At 41.5% G+C, this 19,577-nt stretch overlaps 2 protein-coding genes across 2 annotated transcripts in view; one reads left to right on the forward strand and one right to left on the reverse strand.

Moving 5' to 3' along the window:
* The window catches only part of PRKAA2 (protein kinase AMP-activated catalytic subunit alpha 2), a 343,505-nt gene that overhangs the window by 125,533 nt on the left and 198,395 nt on the right, over positions 1-19,577 (reverse strand). The window lies entirely within an intron of this gene.
* The window catches only part of LOC146834903 (uncharacterized), a 38,352-nt gene continuing 32,656 nt past the window's right edge, over positions 13,882-19,577 (forward strand). The window contains exon 1 of the mRNA XM_085600221.1: positions 13,882-13,943. The gene's annotated coding sequence lies outside the window, so the exon portion shown is untranslated. The remainder of the gene's footprint in view (positions 13,944-19,577) is intronic.

Here is a 19,577-nt window from a genome sequence, read left to right on the forward strand (position 1 = left end):
CACCAGGGGGAGCGTTTGCACAGTGGCGCTGGGAGGGGGCGTGGCCTGATTTGACAAGTGTGCAAATGTGCTGTGGTGCGTTTTAAGTTGGAGGATTAAGTTCCCTTCAATCCTAAGGGTCCTTGGAGGCCAACTAGCCCATCAGGTACCTTTAGTAGGCACCAGGGAGCTGAGTTGCAGAGTGGTGGTCCAAGGCCACGCCCCCTTTTTACACCACTCTGCAACGCAGCTCTGTTGTGCTTACTGGGTGTAACTGGTGGGCTAGTTGGCCCTCAGGGGCCCTCAGGATTCAAGGAGACTTAATCACCCAACTTAAAACACGCCACAGGGTGCGTTTTAAATTGGGGGATTAATTCCCCTTCAATCCTGAGGGTCCCTGGGGGGCCAACTAGTCCACCAGGTACCTCTTGTAAACACCACTGGGGTGTGTTGCAGAGAGGTGCTCTGAGGCCACGCCCCTTTTTACACCACTCTGCAAACGCGGCTTCTGGTGCACTGCTGGTGGGGCGATGAGGTCCTCTTGTGTCCTGAGGACCTCAAGACACAAGTGGACTTCATCCTCTGAGCAGCAGTGTTCCAGAAGCCGCATTTGCAGCGTGGTGTTAAAAGGGGCGTGGCCTCAGAACACCTTCTGAAACGCAGGTCTGTGGCGCTTACTGAATGTATCTGGTGGGCTACCTGGCCACCAGGGACCTTCAGGATTCAAGGGGAATTAATAGGGATATCATAGTTAGAAATTAGCATTTAAAAAACCATTGAAATTCACAGAAAAAAACATAGGTTTCAGCTACGTTATAGTTAGAAATTAGCATTTAAAAAACATTAGAAATTCACTGAAAAAGAAGTAGGTTTCAGGGACGTTATAGTTAGCTGGACATTTCACTCTTACAAAACCATAGAAATTCCACCGTTATAGTTAGTTCAGCTAACTATAACTCGCGACCCCGCAATGCATTGCTGATGACGTCACATATTACATCATTCATGACATTGTCAGTGACATCACTGATGACATCTCAAATGACATCACTGATGGCATCATCCACGTGATAATCTGAAGCATCTCCTCACATCCTACTACAATCTTTCTAACACCTACTCTACAATACAGACTACCATTTTCAAAACCATAGACACACCAATACCAGTTACTACATACCCGCTCACTGATTCCTAGGTCTTCACACAAATTCACTCATTTACCCATACAGTCACTCGTACATGCAGTCACTCATTAATACAGCAGTATCACATGTACTCATACACCTATACTGACACTCACACACCACCACACATCCATAGTGTTACTCACACACCTAGTCAGTCATGCAAAAGATCAATCACGCTTCCATTCACACACCTATACAGTTATTATAAGACAAGTTCACTTACAGACACAAACACATACTTACTCTCTTATACAATCACTGATACAACCACACACTCATCCATACAGCCACTCTCACAATCACTCACTCTCACATATAGTTCATTTATATACTCCGTCACTCACATATACTGCTTTGAGATATCCATTCACTCACAAACACAACCATACACACACTCACCCATCCATACCGCTCTTCACAAATGTACTCTTCAACCCATACACCGACTGAATCACCCACTTATGTATCCATGCACAGAGTCACACACCCCCACCCACCCACATACACGCTGGCACCCATACAGATACTCAGACAACCAATCAATAACCCATATGGACACTCATTTAGCTACTCACCTACCCATGCAACTGCTTACACACCAACTGACAGACTGATACAGACATTTACATAGTTTAGTGACTAAATCATTCATTCACTAAGACACGATTAAATACTCACTTATACAGAGTCATGCACTTACTTAATCAGCCATTCAAACACTTATACACCCACTCATTCTCATTTTCCAATACACCTTGGCATATATATAAATATAAAACATATTTTAAACTTTACATATTTAAACTTTACAGAAACACACAGTCACTGGATGATGTCATCATTGATGTCATCAGTGATGTCATTTGAGATGTTATCAGTGATGTCATCAGTGATGTCACTGACCATGTCATGAATGATCTAATATGTGATGTCATCAGCAGTGCATTGCGGGGGTGCGAGTTATAGTTAGCTGAACTATAACAGTGGAATTTCTATGGTTTTGTAAGAGTGAAATGTCCAGCTAACTATAACGTTCCTGAAACCTATGGTTTTTTCAGTGAATTTCTAAGTTTAGTTTAGTGACTAAATCATTCATTCACTAAGACACGATTAAATACTCACTTATACAGAGAGTCATGCACTTACTTAATCAGCCATTCAAACACTTATACACCCACTCATTCTCATTTTTCAATACACCTTGGCATATATATAAATATAAAACATATTTTAAACTTTACATATTTAAACTTTACAGAAACACACAGTCACTGGATGATGTCATCATTGATGTCATCAGTGATGTCATTTGAGATGTTATCAGTGATGTCATCAGTGATGTCACTGACCATGTCATGAATGATCTAATATGTGATGTCATCAGCAGTGCATTGCGGGGGTGCGAGTTATAGTTAGCTGAACTATAACAGTGGAATTTCTATGGTTTTGTAAGAGTGAAATGTCCAGCTAACTATAACGTTCCTGAAACCTATGGTTTTTTCAGTGAATTTCTAAGGTTTTTTTAAATACTAATTTCTAACTAGAACGTACCTGAAACCTATGGTTTTTTCAGTGAATATATATATATATATATATATACACTTTATCAAGGAGTCAGCACATTAATATATGTAAAGTAGACCTTTTGGCTTTGTTAAAAAGTCACTAATAACCATAATCAAATATTTATTTCATTAATTCACACACTGCAAAGTTTAATAATAGTGATAACATGTTTTCAATAAGCCCTTTAAAAAAGAATTACTGTGTTTGAGCTTTTCTTACATGCCACAAAGTGCAGCCATAAAACCAACTACTAGAAATCCCAGTACTCCAGCTGAAGAGCATACAGCTCCAGCTCAGAGTGCTTTAAAAAACATATGGTAAGATCTAATGTGGTAATTGATTTATCCAATATGGCGTATTCCTGTCCTTGCCCCTTGTGCTGCCGCAGTTGTGGCAGCCTAGCGCCAACTCAGGCACTGTTGCACCATGGTACAAAGGTGCCTCTGTTGTAGGCAGGATTTTGTTTGTGCAGGAAGGGATACCTAACTGCACAAATACAATGCTGAGAGACTTTTCCCTCTTTCTATGTGTGCACATTGAAAGAGGGAAAGAAATGAGGAGAAATAAATACATTTCTCCTGGTTATGCCTCACCTGGGGAGGTGTACCTTTTGGCGCATTCCCAGGTTTACCAGGTTTGGTAATTCTAGGAATGCGTCAAATACCATGGGAGTTGTATGGAAACACCCCCACAACACCCATGGAACACCTCCCTTGCACTGAATAATGCAATGCAGTGATTTGAGCTGCGTGGCATTATTCCATATTTTTTAGGTAATTTAAAGCCACGCAAAATGGTTTTGCCTGGCTTCAAAAATATGACTTTAGCTTTACGTCACCTTTGCACCACCTTGCGTTGTGCAAAAGCTACACAAACTGGGTCATGAATATGGCCCAGAAAGTCTCTGAGCCATCCTGATACACCTAAATGCATTCAACCACCCACTGATTTCCTTGATCTCAGTATAGCTTTAAAAAAATTGGCAACGTTAAAAATAATATCATCAGTGAGCAGTTGTAAAAACAGTAGAACAGGTTGAGCTTGTTTAAATTGATGAGCCTTCAAAAGAGGAACAATATAGTCTTTCCAAGGAACTTCAAAGTATTTTCAAAACATAACAAAATGCATTGTGTCCTGCAGAGACACCTGGTCGCAGTTGCAGGCTGCTAATAAATGTACGACCTGCAGCCCCATGGGGATGCTAGCAGCTGTGGTAACAAGTTTAGCCGAAACCTGGTAAGCAGATACCAATTGTAGTTGGAGGTTTATAACAGTGAGGTAAGGTTATGTAAATTGGGTAATTTTCAGCAGGGCATAGCCTTGTCCTGACGTCTTTTGAAGAGCTGCATGCTCTCTACCTAACTGTTTCTGTTTCAAAATAATTTCACAGACTCAGTTGTGATCAGCCGTGACAATCCCCCTGGGTTATTGAAGAGCTTGGCCCTTCTTAAACTCTGCAATGTTACCTTTATATATTTTAACCATAGGATACTGCGTGCATGGTCAAGGGAAAGACAATCAAGCTGAACCTCTTTGTTTAGATGGGAGCCTACTTTGGTTCAAATGCCTACCCAAAATAGAAGGCGCAGAGAGCTATGCTATCTGTGAGACAGGTAGCCCCTAGTTCTTCATGAACTATATTGGAGGGAATACATTAGGGGACACAAAGAAGACGCCTTAGAAATTAGATTTCTACCACCCATAGAGAGTCATGCTTAGTGTATCCCCAAATGTCGCTCTCATAAGAGGTTTTAGATACTCATTTTGCCAGGTAGACTTGTGCTAGTTCCCTTATCAGCTTCCTGCCCAGTCTGGGGGCAAACCTCCATACTTCAGCATTAGTCCTAGTAAGGTCAGTCTTTTTCCCATTTAGCAAGGAGCTCAAAGCAACTCTGCGTCAAACATGGCACCCAGAAAACGGAAAAGCGTTAACCCTCGCTAAGGTCTGAGTCCTAACCTTAGAAGTTTTAATTTTTGTAGAGCTAGGACCTACCACCACCACGTGGGATTTACCAATGGTAATACTTAAGTCTAGCTCATCCATAAAGCCTAAAAATGCATTTAGAAGGACTTGGACACCTCTAGTGTTTTTTGCCATTAACACTGCATCGTCTGCATAAAGCAAGACTGGCAGCCGCCAGGCTCCTACCTGTGAGCAATCAGCCCGCATATTCACCAGAACCTGTTCGAGGTAATTACTATACAGTGCAAACAGGAAGGGAGGCAGGATGCCCCCCTGTCTGCCCCCCTTCTGGTTTTAAAGCTACATGTACAGTTTGGATCATTGGTGTATCTGACAGTTGTTACAATATGGACGTGGAGGTCCCTCAAGAAATAGACTACATCCCGGTCAGTCTAATGTCTAAGATGATACTCCACAGTTTGTGTTGGTTTACCCGATCAAAGTCTGTGGTAAGATCCATGAAAGCAAGTTGCAGAGAGCCTTTCCGAGCCACTGTGAATTTACTCAGGACCATATATAGGTTAAGGCACTGGCTGAGGGTTGATCTACCAGGCCTGAATCTAAACTGGAGATCGGATATGATGTTGTGTTCAACAGGCCAGGATGAAAATCTATCCAGGAGGACATGTTCCATGACCTAAACAACAGAGTTGATCAAGGAGATCAGTCTGTAACACTGGGCTTATCCCTGTCACCTTTTTTAAAGGCTGGGACAATGAAGGAAGTAGCCCAGCAGGCAGGAGGGACCACATTAACTGCAGCATTTAATGTGTGCATCAAAACTGAAGCTCAAGTATCGATATCACTCAAATAGAGATCAGGCAGGATCCCATCAGGCCCTAGGCCTTATTTTTAGTCAGACTCAGAATGCCCTTCCTCACTTTATCCATTGTGAACATGAGATTTGTGGTCCCTACCAGGGGCTGCAAGCTCACAAGGTTTAACACATTAGACCACTGTTATAAACCCCTTCAAAATGAGAACCCAGCTCTCAACAGCAATGTGGTACATTAAGGGGGGTGCATCTTCTGGGCTGAAGCACAATTGGTTATTAATATGCCCGTTTTTAGCGGTGTTCTATAAACAGCCTGGGTAGAGCAAGCTGTCCCAAGCTGCTTCCCTTATAGCATTCTTTCACATGCTAACTTCAAGCTTGTATTTGATCTGAAATATCACAACATTGACAGGATCTCGGGGTTATCTTTTAACGCCCTTTTTTGTCAGGAGGCTTGGAAGCACTCTCTATCAAACAATTTAGGTCCGGATGTAGGTTTAGCACCTCAGGAAGCCTAAGAGACTCTAGAACTGTGTGCAGGAAAATGGAAAAGGAACCCACTTGGTCTAGAGACATTATCTAAGCAGGTTGAGCGCTCATTCACATCACTAGTGAACACATTCTGTCTGAGGTGCTTAACAGATACCTGGGTCCACCTGAGCCTTCTACCCTGACTGGTTGGCTTCAAAATACCACTGGGCCTATGAGTTTTCATCTTGTCCGCCTGCCGCCAGTGAAAAGATATACATATAGGATTATGATGACTGAAAGGGCTACACTCAATTCTAATGTCTGCAATCTTAGAATAGATAGGGGATAAGACAAAAAAATAAAATGTATAATTGAGGTGCGTTCTCTACCTGTGAAAGTTGGATTAACCTTCCCCAAATCAGAGTGGACACGTGTATCAAGCAAGAAGTTGAAATCATATTAATTTAAGATAGAGTTTAGAAGGCTCCCATGTGTGGTGTGTTCCATTAGGAACCCCTCCAAGAATAGACATCTTTGAAGCCTGTTGGATGAGTCTAACGGGTTCTTACACAGGTGGCAATTAAAATACCCTGCCATGATTATGTGTGTTGTCACCTATTTTGTCCACTCTAACTTGATTAGAAGACAATCCAGAATGTATAAGTTATGCATGTCTTGTTGAGATTTTTTAGCACTATAAAAATGTTGCACCATATTTTTGGGGGCACCCAATATCTCCTGGTATTGCAAGAGACGCAAAAATAACAAAGCCACCCTTGGACCGACCTGAACTGGATTGACATGCTGGGGTAAAGAATGACTTAAACCGTTCCGGAAAGATATTAGAGATGGCCCATGTCTCTTTTAAACAATTCACCCCAAACTACTTTGCATTAGTTAATGCAATTTAAATAATTGATTTTCGTTGCAAGGCCTGCACTGTTGAGGCTGAAGAGTTTGAAAACATAAAAATGTGTTACCATTGGGTCTACTTGTAAAGGTTCATTGGGTTCCTGGTCAGAGCTGCATATTAGATCGTGCCGACTGAGTCAATCATAAAAGTCCTACGGACTTAGGAGAGAAAATCTATTTAAGGTATTCGATACAAAAGACTCCGTAACGCTCCTATATTGTCCATGAAGGTGCTGAGTGGTAGGTGGGCTTTGTCTGTAACCTACCAATTCTGGCCTATAAAAGTAACCCTACTGCAGCGCTAATCTGGAGGTGCTTTTGTTCGGACTGATGGATGCGAGAACATGCCCAGCAACATAAGGTTTATTAAAGTTAATACACAATCTCTGGAAAAGGTTTTCAAGTCCTTATCAATCAATTTGACTCACCTCACAATGTTAATCCAATCACCTGTATGTGCCGCTAGGGAGGGATGAGTACCCAATCAGTGAGTAATCTTGTTTTAAAGTTGGGTATGGCTCTCAGAAGTGTTATTTTGTAGTGGTGGCATATCACCTAACACCACCATGTAGGGAGTGGCCTCATTGGGTGGGTTAATAGTAACCTCAGACAGTGGTGTGGGCAAACAGACTCGGTTAGCAAAAATCTGGTGCTTTCCAGTTAACCCTTGCAAAGATGACAATGAGCAGGTGACATTTGCACCTCTGTCCTGTAAAAGTACCCCTCCTATCTCTATGGGTCTTGACATCTGAATGTTGCATACCGGATTAGGTTTTAAGCCTGATGCCTTCCCCAATTGCCCTTGTGAGATAGTTGGATCGAGGGCATGATCCTTCCTTCTCAACTCATGAAGTTGGCGGAATTGCATAACTCGGGTGGACCTTACTTTGTGTTTGGACAGCTGTTCAATAGTTCCAAGATGAAAGGTGATGGGCTTCAAGAGGTTTTTAATTAGGTTTTCAATTTTCAGCTAAAATGTTTTCAAATGTTCCTGCACCTTGTCATTCTCCCTTATATTATCCTCCGGGTTTATGGAGGTGCATAAAAGACTGTAAGTTTCGGGGGGGGATGGGGAACAGGGTGTTTTATTGTGGGACCAGCCCTTTCCCTTTTTTATCTCTTAGCAACCGAGAGTATGGGTCTGGAGAGGTCTGCTCCTGTAACATGATTGGATTCAAGGAGGATGAGTGAATTAACGCCTGAATCTGTCGGATACCTCTAATGATAGGAGCGATGGTGGTGTCCATGTCTACAGTGCTCTCTTGACCATCAACAGGGACAACTGTGACAGCATTATCCATACGCGACATTGGTATTCTTATGACTAGCATGAGCATATGAGGTAAGTTCCTCTCCAGCGTTAACAATCTCTTCATTGAGTGCCCCCACTGCAGATGACAAGTAAGAAGATTGAGGACTTCCCCAAGAATATTTTGAAATGATCCCCCCTTCTCTGATGAGAGTTGAGGTAGAGCTATTACCTTCTGTTTGCCCATTAATGGAGCTCCTAGTGACTCGCCCAAGACAGACCAAATGAAAGAGGGGGACCTCATCCGGTCTTGGCCGGGTCTGCTCTGGGCCTGGTCTTGGCCCGGGCTCACGCCGGGGCATGCCCCATGTGCTGCTTGGTGAAATGCTTTGCGGGGGTTGTGGGTCCCCTGCTGCTCCTGCAGCCAAGACAGAGCCGAATGCAGCGTCCTGTATGCAGTGGTGAAGAGGCACACTTAAAGGGCCTCCGGGTGCCTCCTCCTGCCTGGTGAAATGCTTTGTGGTGGTTGAAGTGGCATAACACAGGCCTCTGCAGCCCCCGCAATGTGGGGGGCCCCGAGCAGCAGGGCGCCCCCTCAGCACAGTACTCTCGTCTGAGAGCTCCTGATAAAATCCTGAGTGGAGGCCCCTCCCTGCACCTGTCCCCCCACAGCTTCTCAGGCAACGAAGATGCGACCAAATGCAGCATCCTGCATGCCACAGTATAGAGGCTCACTTTATGGGCCTCCTGGATCCTGCTCGTGCCTGGTGAAATGTTTTGTGGAGGTCGGGGTCCACCCGCAGCTTCTCCAGCAACCAAGATGCAGTCAAATGCAGCATTCTTTGTGGGCCTTCTGGCCCTCCCCCTGCTTGGTGAAATGCTTTCAGGGGGTCGGGGTCCCCCGCGGCTTCTCCAGCAACCAAGATGCAGCGAAATGCCGTGTGCCATAGTGAAGAGGTTTGTTTTATTGGCCTCATGGACCCTCCTCTTGCCTGGTGAAATACTTTGTGGGGGTCATGGTCCCCCCGGCTTCTCTAGAGACCAAGATGCGGCCAAATGCAGCGCAGAAGGAGTCTTATTTTATATCCATGCTTGCCAATATCAAGTAGTAAAATTTACTTTGCTGTTCTCGAGACAGCTTTTACTATTATTAGAGTTGCAGCTGCTGCAATATCTTTTAACAAAGTTCTTGTGGATAGTTGAACTCCACCATATCTTTTGAATTTGACTCTGGGAAATTCTTTCAGGTTTCTTAGGCCGTCTGACTTTAAAAGTATCTTCTTCAGTCTCTATGCACAGGATATTCTCTTCGGTCAGATGTCTGCTATAAACAGACTTTTTGGAAACAGTAGATCTAGAGCAAAAATGAAACCTGTACTGAAGCGTTGTTGCCAATGGAAACCCTTGTTGTCAGTCCCCATAAATGAGTCCCAATGACGCCTCAGGCCCGCATTCCCATTCATAATGTTATTTCCAGAAAGGAAGTATAAATGCCCAGCCGGGAAGTATTTGTACATATACATATATACATACGTATATATATATATTATATATATATATATATATATGTGTATATATATATATATATATATATATATATATATATATATATATTATCATCTACTGGCGGTTGCCAGTAGATAGTTATAGTTAGGACCGAGTTCCCATAGGAAATCTGAAAATTCTATTTTGAATAACTTTGGCGCCGGTTGACGAATCCTCACAAGATTCTCAAAACTAATGGGGCGCTCCGCTCAGCTCCTACCCTGAAAGTCTCGGGGTGATTCGTCAAGCGGGGGCTGAGAAAAAAGGGGGGTCCCAAAACGTGTTTTCCCCATGCATTTTCCCATTGGACCTTTAGTCGAAGGTACAGCCCGAACGGCTGAACAGAATTACTTGAAATTTGGCAAAGAGGTAGTCCTCAGGTCAGGCATGTGCCTTTTGCATATATGGTGTCAATCTGTTCAGTAGTTCCTGAAAAATTGCAGTTAAAAGTACATAAATATCTATATGCGCGCACCGTGCGTGCATCAAATGTGCGCAAGCGTAATTCTGATTGGTGGTTAGATGTCAGTCAACATTCGAATCGGTCGAAATCAGGAAGTGTCGGACGCCATTTTTGTGTCGCAGTGAAAAAGAAAGGTGGAGAACGTGAAAAGGGGGCAGGGTAGAGAGTTCCTGACCCCCTAGCCTTTGTCAGGGGGTCCCTGAAGGACCCCGAAGGGTGAAAAAAACATTTTATTTTCTTTAAAAAAATCACGGGGTGCGCGCACTGTGCGCTCACGGTGAAAAGCCCTTAATAAAAAAAAAACATTTTAAACTGTTTATAAGTTTATAGAAGATATTAACTATGCTGTTCAACTTTATCCAAATTAAAAAAAAAAGAGCTGAGCCATTCCATATTACAGGATAAAGTCAATCTATAACTATATACATAGGTAGTTTATTGTAAAATAAATATATAAAAAATATAATAATACATACATAAATTAGCATTTAAAAAACCTTAAAAATTCACTAAAAAAAACATAGGTTTCACACATGTTACAGTTAGCTGGACATTTCACTCGTAAAAAACCATTGAAATTCCCCGTTATAGTTAGTTCAGCTAACTATAACTCGTGCGACCGCAATCCACTGCTGATGACGTCACTTATTACTCATCACTCATGACATGGTCAGTGACATCACTCATGACATCACTGATGGCATCTCAAATGACATCACTGATGACATCATCCAGTGAATATGCGTCTTTCTGAAAAATAAATATTTTTTATATATGTATATCTAAAGGTTAATGGAAGAATAATGGGTAATTAAGTGTCTAAATGGATGGGTTTTTTTGTAAAATTAATCGTATAACTGACTTATTAACAGTATCTTAGTGAATACAGTGATGTAATATGTGACGTCATCAGCAGTGGATTACGGTCGCGCGAGTTATAGTTAGCTGAACTAACTATAACGGGGGAATTTCAATGGTTTTTTACGAGTGAAATGTCCAGCTAACTATAACATGTGTGAAACCTATGGTTTTTTCAGTGAATATATATATATATATATATATATATATATATATACACACTACTACGAGTCCCAGCAGGCGTTGGGAAAAGCTACAAAGAAGCTCATTGGAGGAGAGAAAATGAGTGTCGGCTGCTATGCAAATCATTGGAGTGAGCCTATGAGTAAGGTATCATCCGAAACACATCAGGCGAACACTCGAGGTTGAAGTGCTGGCGTTGCCCTAATGAACAGATTGCGGTTTTCAGAGTTCACCCTCAAGTGCTGAGCACACACATAGGAAATAAATATATATATATCCGTTGTTTAAGATGGGACGAGGATGATATGTCACTTCAGAGCTCACTTCAGAGCTATTTTGTATCGTACCATATGCACTATATATAGGGTACCTAGAATAAGGTTATTCATGCTATATTCTATTTCCTTGTATTTGTTGATTCAATATGACAACAACCACTGTTTTCTTTGATTTCCCATTTACACCATTTACAAATATCTGACACCATTATGTTTTCCTTGATAGACTGATATTAAGTCTTGCTATCCTTTATCATTTCACAGCTACACTGTCTATGTTTATTATTACTATTTGAGAGTCTTTTATGTCTATGATGTTACAGTCTCGCCATGACAACCGTTACGTGTGAGAATGCATATGTAGTCCTGAGACAATGGAACCATTGTGTGAGCAAGGCGGCTTGACCGTCAAAACATGTCAGGGTCTCTGTAAATAAACTTGTGTTGAATATCCAGGGTCGGCGCCTGTTCGTATGGTGCTAACGGTACTGGTGAAGATATATATATATATATTACCTACTGGCGGTCGCCAGTAGGTAGTTATAGTTAGGACCACGTTTCCATAGGAAAACCTCAACATTCTATTTTGAATAACTTTGGCGCCGGTCGACGAATCCTCGCGAATTTCTCAAAATAGGTGGGGCGCTACGCTCCGCTCCTACCCTGAAAGTCTCGGGGGGATCCGTCAAGCGGGGGCTGAGATAAAAGGGGGGTCCCAAAACGCGTTTTTCCCATGCATTTTTCCATAGGACCTTTAGAACGAGCTACAGCCCGAACGGCTGAACAGAATTACTCAAAATTTGGCAGAGAGGTAGTTCCTAGGTCAAGGAAGTGCCTTTTGTAGGTTTGGTGTAAATCTGTTCAGTAGATTCTGAGAAAATAGCCTTTAAATCAATATATATATCTGAGCCCGCTTACGGTACGCTTACCGTACGCTTACGGTAAGCGTACGGCGGCGTGCGCGAGCGCGATTCTGATTGGCTGTTAGATCTTAGTAAACATTCGAATCGGCCGAAACCAGGAAGCGGCGGCCGCCATTTTGTGTATTTCACTCTGAAAAAAAAGAGTGAAAACAAGGAAAGGGGGCAATGAGGAGAGTTACAGACCCCCTAACATTTGTAAGGGGGTCAAAGAAGGACAGAAAAGTACAAAAAAAACATTTATTGATTTTAAAAAAAATCACGGGGTACGCGTACGGTAAGCTTACGGTAAGCGTACGGTAAAAAAATAAAAATAAATAAATGAAAAGCAGATTTAAGAGTTTAGAAATTAGGGAGCTCTAAAAAGAGCTGTTGTGTTTATGAAGTCATTTTTTTAGTGGTACCTACAAGTAAGTACCGATGCAGAGTCTAAGGTTCAAGAGGAAGACTCTGTTCCCTTCATCATTGAAGTGCACACCATCTCCTCTATAAATGTCTTGCATGTCATAACGCAAGTTGTTGTGGTAAATGGCACCCATACCATAGTCACGGAGGAAAGCATAAACAGATTTGTTGACGTGCTTTCTTGCTTTGTCAATCTGTGGACAGAAATGATTGGACCAGTTCCATTTTTGCCTTTGGCATATGTTGGAAAACACAAAGGCAGTTTTAGGGAAAAGTGTAAACAGTTGTGCAAAGGTGTCCTTCATAAGCATTTCCAGACCTACCCCAGTCAAAGTGCCTAGGTCATTGCCACCACAGTGCACTATTATGAGGTCAGGGTGTTGTATTTGAATGAAGGATTTCACCAATGGCATCAATTGGTGCCACTTTAACCCTCTCTGACCAATCCATTTAATGTCTACATTTGGCAAAGCAAGGTCTCTCACCATATCTGTTTTCTCTGCAAACTTTTCACTCCAGAAGACATAGCTGTGCCCTACAATCCACACTGTGAACATCTTCAAAGGAGAACTGGATGCACTCAGGAGGTGTCTTTCAGTAGAATGGCAATATGAAAAGAAAGACAGTTTGGAAATGGAGGCATACATATTTTTTTAAAACAAAAAGAACTGATTGGCTGTTTCATACCATTCTAGAATAAAAACTAGGCTGTATGTGAAAATTAATAGAAGCATGTTTTGTATTGGTACAAAAAAATGTGTAACCAAAGAACAGTACTATGGATTTGCTGTAAGGTTTGAAAAGTCAAGCACTCTTGCTCTGTGGAATTGAAACATTGTGTGTCGAACTTCTGACCTAACTGCACACAGCAGTGTTCCATGAGCTGTTGCTATGGTAGCAGGCAGAAGTCAAGTTGGGGGAAGGGTACTAGGCAGAAGTCAAGTTGGGGGCAGGGTACTTTTGGAAAAGGGTTGGTTTTCAACCAATAGAAATGTGTGATTACATTTGAAAAAAAGGGGGAAGCACTGAGATTTGAAACTTACATGTATATGTGTGGAAAAATAGAGGGAAAGTTTGCCATTATCTGGTTCTGCTGAGAGGAGAGAGGTGAACACAACAGAGATCCTGGCTCTGATAATCTGCTGTTTGAGTGTCACATTTCTTTCACAACTAACTAATTTTAAAGGTGAGTTTAGAGTTTGAGAGGGGATGTATGTGGTAACTTAAGAAATGAATAATAGAAATGGGAATTGTTTTTGTTGTAGTTACACATGGTGGTTTCATAATGTGACAGTGTGTAAAAGTGATTTACACTTGCCCCGAAAAAAAAAAGAGCAGTAAGTGTGCTTTCAAATTGGCAAAGAAATTTCGTTTTGGGACTAATGTGAAAACATGACTCTGTGTGCATAGAAGAATTATAGGCAGAGATTTATTGCGTCTTGCTCTGGTGATTTCACAGTTGCATTAGATGGAAAGGGGGAGCGAATTTTTGGGGGAAGAAGCAGAGGCTTAGCACACACCCATGTGCTTGCCATGTATAGTCATGCACAGTATTTAGAAGCCAGTGGGGTTTTCAGGTTTAAGTCTGTAATGCAAATACATTCAGCATCACTAAGGCTGGTTGCCCTTGGTGGAGTGTAGGCAGTCACAGAGAATGCACATGGTGGTGGTCTGAAAAAAAAACAGCTTGGACACGTGCAATTAAATAAATCAAAAATAGTGGTTTCATAATGTGTCAGTCTGTAAAAGTGATTTCAAATTGTAAAAAGAGATTTTCACTTGGCCCGAAAAAAAAAGAGCAGTAAGTGTGCTTTCAAATTGGCAAAGAAATTTCGTTTTGGGACTAATGTGAAAACATGACTCTGTGTGCATAGAAGAATTATAGGCAGAGATTTATTGCGTCTTGCTCTGGTGATTTCACAGTTGCATTAGATGGAAAGGGGGAGCGAATTTTTTGGGGAAGAAGCAGAGGCTTAGCACACACCCATGTGCTTGCCATGTATAGTCATGCACAGTATTTAGAAGCCAGTGGGGTTTTCAGGTTTAAGTCTGTAATGCAAATACATTCAGCATCACTAAGGCTGGTTGCCCTTGGTGGAGTGTAGGCAGTCACAGAGAATGCACATGGTGGTGGTCTGAAAAAAAAACAGTTTGTACACGTGCAATTAAATAAATCAAAAATAGTGGTTTCATAATGTGTCAGTCTGTAAAAGTGATTTCAAATTGTAAAAAGAGATTTTCACTTGGCCCTAAAAAAAAAGAGCAGTAAGTGTGCTTTCAAATTGGCAAAGAAATTTCGTTTTAGGACTAATGTGAAAACATGACTCTGTGTGCATAGAGGAATTATAGGCAGAGATTTATTGCGTCTTGCTCTGGTGATTTCACAGTTGCATTAGATGGAAAGGGGGAGCGAATTTTTGGGGGAAGAAGCAGAGGCTTAGCACACACCCATGTGCTTGCCATGTATAGTCATGCACAGTATTTAGAAGCCAGTGGGGTTTTCAGGTTTAAGTCTGTAATGCAAATACATTCAGCATCACTAAGGCTGGTTGCCCTTGGTGGAGTGTAGGCAGTCACAGAGAATGCACATGGTGGTGGTCTGAAAAAAAAACAGTTTGTACACGTGCAATTAAATAAATCAAAAATAGTAGTTTCATAATGTGTCAGTCTGTAAAAGTGATTTCAAATTGTAAAAAGAGATTTTCACTTGGCCCTAAAAAAAAAGAGCAGTAAGTGTGCTTTCAAATTGGCAAAGAAATTTCGTTTTAGGACTAATGTGAAAACATGACTCTGTGTGCATAGAGGAATTATAGGCAGAGATTTATTGCGTCTTGCTCTGGTGATTTCACAGTTGCATTAGATGGAAAGGGGGAGCGAATTTTTGGGGGAAGAAGCAGAGGCTTAGCACACACCCATGTGCTTGCCGTGTATAGTCATGCACAGTATTTAGAAGCCAGTGGGGTTTTCAGGTTTAAGTCTGTAATGCAAATACATTCAGCATCACTAAGGCTGGTTGCCCTTGGTGGAGTGTAGGCAGTCACAGAGAATGCACATGGTGGTGGTCTGAAAAAACAGCTTGGACATGTGCATTTAAATAAAAGAAAAAAAAGTGGTTTCATAATGTGTCAGTCTGTAAAAGTGATTTCAAATTGTAAAAAGAGATTTTCACTTGGCCCGAAAAAAAAAGAGCAGTAAGTGTGCTTTCAAATTGGCAAAGAAATTTCGTTTTAGGACTAATGTGAAAACATGACTCTGTGTGCATAGAGGAATTATAGGCAGAGATTTATTGCGTCTTGCTCTGGTGATTTCACAGTTGCATTAGATGGAAAGGGGGAGCGAATTTTTGGGGGAAGAAGCAGAGGCTTAGCACACACCCATGTGCTTGCCGTGTATAGTCATGAACAGTATTTAGAAGCCAGTGGGGTTTTCAGGTTTAAGTCTGTAATGCAAATACATTCAGCATCACTAAGGCTGGTTGCCCTTGCTGGAGTGTAGGCAGACACAGAGAATACACATGGTGGTGGTCTGAAAAAAAAACAGCTTGGACATGTGCAATTAAATAAATTTTTAAAAAAGGTTTCATAATGTGTCAGTCTGTAAAAGTGATTTTCACTCGGCCCGGAAAAAAAAGAGCAGTAAGTGTGCTTTCAAAATGGCAAAGAAATTTCGTTTTGGGACTAATGTGAAAACATGACTCTGTGTGCATAGAGGAATTATAGGCAGAGATTTATTGCGTCTTGCTCTGGTGATTTCACAGTTGCATTAGATGGAAAGGGGGAGCGAATTTTTTGGGGAAGAAGCAGAGGCTTAGCACACACCCATGTGCTTGCCATGTATAGTCATGCACAGTATTTAGAAGCCAGTGGGGTTTTCAGGTTTAAGTCTGTAATGCAAATACATTCAGCATCACTAAGGCTGGTTGCCCTTGGTGGAGTGTAGGCAGTCACAGAGAATGCACATGGTGGTGGTCTGAAAAAAAAACAGCTTGGACACGTGCAATTAAATAAATCAAAAATAGTGGTTTCATAATGTGTCAGTCTGTAAAAGTGATTTCAAATTGTAAAAAGAGATTTTCACTTGGCCCGAAAAAAAAAGAGCAGTAAGTGTGCTTTCAAATTGGCAAAGAAATTTCGTTTTGGGACTAATGTGAAAACATGACTCTGTGTGCATAGAAGAATTATAGGCAGAGATTTATTGCGTCTTGCTCTGGTGATTTCACAGTTGCATTAGATGGAAAGGGGGAGCGAATTTTTTGGGGAAGAAGCAGAGGCTTAGCACACACCCATGTGCTTGCCATGTATAGTCATGCACAGTATTTAGAAGCCACTGGGGTTTTCAGGTTTAAGTCTGTAATGCAAATACATTCAGCATCACTAAGGCTGGTTGCCCTTGCTGGAGTGTAGGCAGACACAGAGAATAGACATGGTGTTGGTCTGAAAAAAAAACAGCTTGGACACGTGCAATTAAATAAATCAAAAATAGTGGCTTCATAATGTGTCAGTCTGTAAAAGTGATTTCAAATTGTAAAAAGAGATTTTCACTTGGCCCTAAAAAAAAAGAGCAGTAAGTGTGCTTTCAAATTGGCAAAGAAATTTCGTTTTAGGACTAATGTGAAAACATGACTCTGTGTGCATAGAGGAATTATAGGCAGAGATTTATTGCGTCTTGCTCTGGTGATTTCACAGTTGCATTAGATGGAAAGGGGGAGCGAATTTTTTGGGGAAGAAGCAGACGCTTAGCACACACCTATGTGCTTGCCATGTATAGTCATGCACAGTATTTAGAAGCCAGTGGGGTTTTCAGGTTTAAGTCTGTAATGCAAATACATTCAGCATCACTAAGGCTGGTTGCCCTTGGTGGAGTGTAGGCAGTCACAGAGAATGCACATGGTGGTGGTCTGAAAAAAAAACAGTTTGTACACGTGCAATTAAATAAATCAAAAATAGTGGTTTCATAATGTGTCAGTCTGTAAAAGTGATTTCAAATTGTAAAAAGAGATTTTCACTTGGCCCTAAAAAAAAAGAGCAGTAAGTGTGCTTTCAAATTGGCAAAGAAATTTCGTTTTAGGACTAATGTGAAAACATGACTCTGTGTGCATGGAGGAATTATAGGCAGAGATTTATTGCGTCTTGCTCTGGTGATTTCACAGTTGCATTAGATGGAAAGGGGGAGCGAATTTTTGGGGGAAGAAGCAGAGGCTTAGCACACACCCATGTGCTTGCCATGTATAGTCATGCACAGTATTTAGAAGCCAGTGGGATTTTCAGCTTTAAGTCTGTAATGCAAATACATTCAGCATCACTAAGGCTGGTTGCCCTTGGTGGAGTGTAGGCAGTCACAGAGAATGCACATGGTGGTGGTCTGAAAAAAAAACAGTTTGTACACGTGCAATTAAATAAATCAAAAATAGTGGTTTCATAATGTGTCAGTCTGTAAAAGTGATTTCAAATTGTAAAAAGAGATTTTCACTTGGCCCTAAAAAAAAAGAGCAGTAAGTGTGCTTTCAAATTGGCAAAGAAATTTCGTTTTAGGACTAATGTGAAAACATGACTCTGTGTGCATAGAGGAATTATAGGCAGAGATTTATTGCGTCTTGCTCTGGTGATTTCACAGTTGCATTAGATGGAAAGGGGGAGCGAATTTTTGGGGGAAGAAGCAGAGGCTTAGCACACACCCATGTGCTTGCCGTGTATAGTCATGCACAGTATTTAGAAGCCAGTGGGGTTTTCAGGTTTAAGTCTGTAATGCAAATACATTCAGCATCACTAAGGCTGGTTGCCCTTGGTGGAGTGTAGGCAGTCACAGAGAATGCACATGGTGGTGGTCTGAAAAAACAGCTTGGACATGTGCATTTAAATAAAAGAAAAAAAAGTGGTTTCATAATGTGTCAGTCTGTAAAAGTGATTTCAAATTGTAAAAAGAGATTTTCACTTGGCCCGAAAAAAAAAGAGCAGTAAGTGTGCTTTCAAATTGGCAAAGAAATTTCGTTTTAGGACTAATGTGAAAACATGACTCTGTGTGCATAGAGGAATTATAGGCAGAGATTTATTGCGTCTTGCTCTGGTGATTTCACAGTTGCATTAGATGGAAAGGGGGAGCAAATTTTTGGGGGAAGAAGCAGAGGCTTAGCACACACCCATGTGCTTGCCATGTATAGTCATGCACAGTATTTAGAAGCCAGTGAGGTTTTCAGGTTTAAGTCTGTAATGCAAATACATTCAGCATCACTAAGGCCGGTTGCCCTTGCTGGAGTGTAGGCAGACACAGAGAATACACATGGTGGTGGTCTGAAAAAAAAACAGCTTGGACATGTGCAATTAAATAAATTTTTAAAAAAGGTTTCATAATGTGTCAGTCTGTAAAAGTGATTTTCACTCGGCCCGAAAAAAAAAGAGCAGTAAGTGTGCTTTCAAAATGGCAAAGAAATTTCGTTTTGGGACTAATGTGAAAACATGACTCTGTGTGCATAGAGGAATTATAGGCAGAGATTTATTGCGTCTTGCTCTGGTGATTTCACAGTTGCATTAGATGGAAAGGGGGAGCGAATTTTTTGGGGAAGAAGCAGAGGCTTAGCACACACTCATGTGCTTGCCATGTATAGTCATGCACAGTATTTAGAAGCCAGTGGGGTTTTCAGGTTTAAGTCTGTAATGCAAATACATTCAGCATCACTAAGACTGGTTGCCCTTGCTGGAGTGTAGGCAGACACAGAGAATATTATTATTATTATTATTCTGAGTTTTGTATAGCGCCTGGTTACCAGATAGGCATCCCAGCGCTTGACGGCACAAACCACTACTGCAAAGAACAGGGCCTACAC

Source organism: Triturus cristatus, chromosome 4_2 (assembly GCF_964204655.1).
Source record: "Triturus cristatus chromosome 4_2, aTriCri1.1, whole genome shotgun sequence".
Taxonomy (NCBI): domain Eukaryota; kingdom Metazoa; phylum Chordata; class Amphibia; order Caudata; family Salamandridae; genus Triturus; species Triturus cristatus.